Here is a 6,619-nt window from a genome sequence, read left to right as displayed (position 1 = left end):
CTGAATGTCTTCTACTGCAGGTTTGAGAAGCCAACATTCACACCCATCACCCGCTCCAACATCAAACAACCCTCATCTCCCCCTGCACCGCCTTCACCCCTCCCTCGTGTCCCCCCCCCCATCACTCAGGATCTGTGAAGAAGATGTGTGTCAGCTCTTCAGGAAACAGAAGTCCAGGAAAGCTCCAGGCCCAGACGGCGTGTCACCCTTCTGTCTGAAGGTCTGTGCTGACCAGCTGACCCCCATCTTTACCCAGATCTTCAACAGATCACTGGAGCTGTGTGAAGTCCCCTCCTGCTTCAAACGCTCTACAATAATCTAATCTAATCAATAGACGTCTGTGGTCATGAAGGCCTTTGAGAGACTGGTGTTGAGCCACCTGAAGGACATCACAGCTGGACCCCCTGCAGTTTGCATATCGGGCAAACAGATCAGTGGATGATGCAATCAATATGGGTCTGCATTACATCCTGCATCACCTCGACTCCCCAGGGACATATGCTAGGATCCTGTTTGTGGACTTCAGCTTGGCGTTCAACACCATCATCCCGGACATCCTGCACTCCAAACTCACCCAGCTCACCATCTCAGCGCCCACCTGTCAGTGGATTACAAACTTCCTCACAGACAGGAGCCAGCAGGTGAGACTGGGGAAAATCACTTCCAGCACCCGGACAATCAGCACTGGCGCCCCCCAGGGATGTGTGCTCTCCCCACTGCTCTTCTACCTTTACACTAACGACTGCACCTCGAGTGACCCATCTGTCAAACTCCTGAAGTTTGCAGATGACATACCAGCGACGAGTCTGCATTCAGACGGGAGGTGGACCAACTGGTCCTCTGGTGTGGTCAGAACAACTTGGAGCTGAACACGCTCAAAACTGTGGAGATGACAGTGGACTTTTACATTACATGGACTTCAGGAGTAACTCCCCCCCCCCCCACACCATTCTCAATAACTCTGTGTCTGCTGTGGAAACCTTCAGGTTTCTAGGATCTACCATCTCCCATGACCTTAAGTGGGCACCAAACATTGACTACATAGTCAAAAAGGCCCAGCAGAGGCTGTACTTCCTGCAACAGCTCAGGAAGTACAACCTGCCCCAGGAGCTGCTGATACATGGTCTACACGGCAATAGTCCAGTCTGTTCTCCGCACCTCCATCATCGTGGATGATTGGATCAGCCACCAAACAGGACAGAAACAGACTGAATCTCACCATCAGGACTGAGGAGAGAATCCAGGACTTGAACACATCCAGAGTCAAGAAATGGGCAGGTAATATCTCTGCAGATCCATCACATCGCGGAAACAACTTGTTTGAACTTCTTCCCTCTGGCAGGCGTTACATAACACTGTACACCAAAACTTCTAGACACAAGAACAGTTTTTCTTTGTATGTGTTCACATACTTGGCCAATAAAGCTGATTCTGATTCTGATCGCCCAGAACACCGCTCATCTGGAGGGCTTGGGGCGCAGCATGGAGCAGATGGCCTACCACCACGCCGCTATTTTCCGCTCGCTGAGCGAACAGCTCTCCACCATCAGCGAGCAGTGCGCCGCCATGAACTCTCCGCTCCCCACTCCACCACCTGCTCCTGAAGCTCCATGGGCAGAAGCTCCATGGGCTGCCTTTGGGCATCGTCTCGGACCGTGGCCCCCAGTTCATCTCTCTTTTTTTTTGGTCTTCTCATCAGGGCCCAGGCCAATCTGTCCTCCGGTTATCATCCACAGTCCAATAGTCAGTCTGAAAGACACAACCAGGAACTTGAGACGTCGCCCCGTTGCCTAGTATCTGACACCCCTGCATCATGGGTCAAGGCTCTTCCCTGGGTAGAATATGCCCACAACCAGGGGTCGCGTTAACCGAATATTTTCCGTCATTGACCGTTTTTTTAAAACGGTGACGGAAAAATCTGAGGGCCATCTGTCATTTTGACAGATTGCAATTCACACCCCTGACCACTTGGTGGTGAAGAGCATATTACAGTAATTGGTAGAAAAGAAAAGCCCAATAACTATAGTGAAAAAAGAGGGATAGATCATGCAGATGAAGGACAAACTCAGCCCTTGGCCTCAGCGGAGCGAGGAAGCGGCAGTAAGGAGGTTAGGCGAGAGTACAGATTTCAGTGGGAGCGGGAGTTCTCCTGGCTGAGGAGGGAGGATAGAAAAATGTTCTGCGACAAAATAAAGATTCCCATCGGAGCATCTGAGCATAATTTCTGACCTGGACACCGTACACACAGACGCTACAGGTAGCGTCTGTGCTACGGGCACCGGTCTGTGACCACTACGGGTCACAGACCGGTGCAGCTGATCCACTGGTGCAGAAGGAGCGCATGCTGCGGGATTTCCTACCACGTGCAACTACGCGCAAGCAGGCACGGGATTCAAGTCCATGTGGACCAGGAGGAAGGTGTGAGACTGTGCGTTTAGGGGTGAACTGTTCATATTTCACTGCAATATGAACAATGCAATTGAATATGTCATTATTACCATTTAAAGTGACCGGTAAAAATTGATTATGACGGGATTTTTATGACCCTGTCAGTCAAAATGACAGAAAAAGTCTAGCGCAACCTCTGCCCACAACTCTCTGGTCTGTTCGACAACTGGTTTTTCACCTTTCGAATGTTGTTATGTTTTTCAACCCCCTCTTGTCCCCTCACTAAATCGTGATGTTTGTGTCCCCTCTGCGTATGTTCTGGTGGGGCGGTGTCACTGTGTCTGGCCTGAGCACGGTGGAAGCTGCTCATTTCGTTTGCAGTTTTCAAGAGGGCAGCTGACCGTCGTCACTCCGTGGCCCCTCCCTACCAGTCCAGAGGATGTGGTTGTCCACCCGGGATCTCCATCTTCTACTCGAGATCGGTCTTGGACTTTTTGAAGGTCTCGGTCTCGTCTCGGAATCGACTGCATTTTTACTCGGTCTTGTCTCGGTCTCAGACAAAGCGGACTTGGGATTTTATTTCAAGATCGGTCAAGACCACAACTGTGGGGGCCTGTGCATTTTTGGATTAACTTGTTAATATCATTACCGTGATTTCGCGTAAATCCTATTGCTTCGGGTACAACCAATAACTTGACTCATTTATCATTGGAAAGTTTTTTACCGTTAACAGCTGTCACCCCTCCCTATCACACGCCCCCCACAAAAGTGCATGTGAGTGACAGGAGAAGAGGCCGTGAGATGACCCAGCGCAACGTGTAAATACTGCAAAGCGGCGCTAACGGAGACGGCTGGGACCACGTCCAACTTTTACCGGCACTTAGAGAGCAAGCATAAAGAAAGGTAAGCTAAAATTTAGTGAATACTAGCTAAACACGTTTGCGAACCATGTGTATACTGTATGCTTCAGGACACCGGTTTCATTTGCTTGCCGCTTATTTACCCCCTAGTTAGGCACGAAAGCATATTACCTCACTGCATTAACTTTGTGTGAGAGTGAGGAGTCAGGCCATGTGTCTTATTAAGAATAAGAATTTAATTAATCCACTTAGGGAAAGCATTCCTCTGCATTTGACCCATCCTAGAAGTAGTGGGCTGCCACACTGAGTAGCGCCCGGGGAGCATTGGGACAGGTGGGGATTTGAACCAGCGACCCTCCGGTTACAAGACAAGTTCCCTTTCCACTTGGCGACAGGCTGCCCTTCCCCTACGTTACGTTTTTTCCTGTGATTAAAAAATGACGAGACCGGTGACGTAAAGCTATGTAGCTAATGTGTATACAGTTACAACACTATTCGTCACCCCTGTAAGAAACTGTCTCCCCGTTTCATTGGTCCCTTTCCTATCAGTAAGATCATTAACCCCGTAGCCGTCTGTCTCAGACTCCCTCATATGGGTGTGCACCCCAATTTCCATGTCTCTCGTGTCAAACCTGTCAATGTCTCTCCCCTCCCTCCTGCACCCAGACCCCCTCCTCCCCCCTGGGTTCTCAACGGCGAGCCAGTCTATACCGTTCGGTGGATTTTAGACTCTCGCCGCCGGGGATGCGGGTTCCAGTACATGGTTGACTAGGAGGGTTATGGTTCTGAGGAGAGGCCGCGGGTCCCTAGCCAGGACGTCCTCAACCCCTCTCTCATAAGGGACTTTAATTGCAATCGGCCGGCCTCTTAACTCCCCCCCCCCTTCATGTTTTGTTCCCAAGGCAAAGAAGTATGTGAGGGTGGTGCAGGACATGCATGAGCATAGTGAGACATTGGTGAGTTGTGCAGACGATGGGTTCAAGTTGAAGGTGGGATTACATCATGGATCAGCTCTGAGCTCCTTCTTGTTTGCAATGGTGATGGACAGTTGACCAGTCTCTGTGGAATACGTTGTAGTGAGAGAAGGGGACAGATGAAAGAGAGCCTGGAGAGGTGGAGGTATGCACTGGAGAGACGAGGAATGAAGGTTAGTAGGAGCAATACAGAATATCTGTGTGTGAATGACAGTGAGACATTTGGTATGGTGACAATGCAAGGAGTAGAGGTAGAGAAAGTGGACAAGTTTAAATATCTGGTGTCAACCATCCAAAGTTTTGGACAGTGCACAAGAGAGGTGCAGGTAGGGTGGAGTGAGTGGAGAAGAGTGTCAGGGGTGATGTGTAACAGAAGGATAGCAGCAAAGGTGAATGGGAAGTTCTTGACGACGGTAGTGAGACCTGCTATGATGTATGGCTTGGAGATAGTGACACTGACTAAAAGACAGGAGGCTAAAGAAGCTCACAACATACATTATCCGAAGGCCCTGTACATAGTAAGGTAGAAACCATTCAAATGTTATAGAGAGAAGAGAAACCCAACATTTCACACAGAGAACAAGCACTCATTGTGACCCCAAAAGGCAGAGGCCAAAACAGACTCAGCTCTGTCCTTGCCTTCCTCCACACAATCACTGCTAGACATAAGTCATTTTGTGAGAGAGAAACAGGCCATGAGTTCCCACCAGGTCAAAAAGAGTAGATTCCCCCCAAAGGGATTAATGAAGTACAGAAAAAAAAAATCTGGCAAATCTGAGAAAGTGGGACTTAACAAAGTTCATCCTGACTTAGTCCGTTGCACGAACATCAAACCAGGACGAGGAGGCAGGGCTTTTACTAATGTGTTTCATTTGGCATACTTGTTTTATTTTTAAAATGATCATTTATAATCATTTTGATTGCTGATTTAACATGGGTGCTGGCTTTTGACAGAACTGCTCGGGCTGGACCGTTTCACTTAAATGAAGAAAACATAAATTATTTATTAAACAAGGATTTTACAATGACATAGTTTAATGTCAAATAAACAAACCCAGAAAACTGTAGGCCAATCGCCCTAACATCCAATATCTGCAAAATAATGGAGAAAATGATGAATGTAAGACTAACCTATTATAGAGAAAGTAAAGGCTATATAGCTAAATGCCAGGGAGGTTTTAGGAAAAAAAAGATGTACTGTGGACCCAGTAATATGCTTAGAACATGAAATTAGAAAAGCACAAATAAACAAAGAGATTGTAGTGGCTGTTTTTTTTTGATATTGAGAAGGCATATGATATGATGTGGGGAGAGGGACTTTTAATTAAACTGTCTAAATTAGGGGTCAAGGGAAGAATGTATCAGTGGATTAAGGATTTTTTGAGAGGAAGAACAATACAGGTAAGAGTAGGGGAAAAACATTCAAGGAAGTATTTGGTAGAAAACGGAACTCCTCAGGGAAGTCCTTTATTGTTTACCATCATGATAAATGACATTTAGAATGGAATGGAAAAGGATTTGGGATTGTCTTTATTTGCAGATGATGGGGCAATTTGGAAGAGGATTTCTTTGTTAAAAAGGTACACATTTTATGTTATTATGAAAATAGAAAGGTGGGCATATAAATGGGGCTTTACATTTTCAGTTAATAAGACAAAGACGAATAATAAGACAAGTAAAAAAATTGATGATAGAGTAAAACTGAAATTATACAATCAGGAATTGGAGAGAGTGAAATACTTTATACTAAAGATACTAAAGAAGAGTTTAGAAATACTAAACGTCACATAGACATAAATAGGTACATATTCAGAAATGAATGGACAAATGTAAGAAAATATTGAACATAATTAGATGTTTAGTAGTAGTGGTGGTAGGGAAAGGGGAGCAGATAGAAATGCTTTAAGGGCTATACATAATGGGTTACTGAGATTAGTGTTAGATTATGGTTGTGTGGTGTATGGATCTGCAGCAAGCACACATCTCAAAAAACTTGACACACTACAATATCAGGCTCTAAGATTATGCACAGGAGTCTTTAAGACAACCCCGACAGAACGCATTGAATTACTGGACCAGACTACAGGTTCATAATCAGAATCATCCAACACAAGATACATTAAAACCATCTTGGGAAAAGGAGAAAGGGAACGAAAAATGCTTTGGATGGACAATCAATCAAATAGTATCAGAACTTACAGTAGACCAATACAGCATTTGCCCAACAGAACCACTGTCAACAATACCACCATAGATACTTCCAGATGCCACCATAGACATTATGCTGTGAGAGAAGAAAAACAAAGGTATGTTGAGCCAGAATCCATATTCAGTACAAGCTTATATAGACAGTTACCATAGTTATATTCAAGTATACACAGATGCTCCTAAAAACCT

Source organism: Solea solea, chromosome 2 (assembly GCF_958295425.1).
Source record: "Solea solea chromosome 2, fSolSol10.1, whole genome shotgun sequence".
In the NCBI taxonomy this organism is placed as follows: Eukaryota; Metazoa; Chordata; class Actinopteri; order Pleuronectiformes; family Soleidae; genus Solea; species Solea solea.
Note: the sequence above shows the minus strand (reverse complement) of the source record.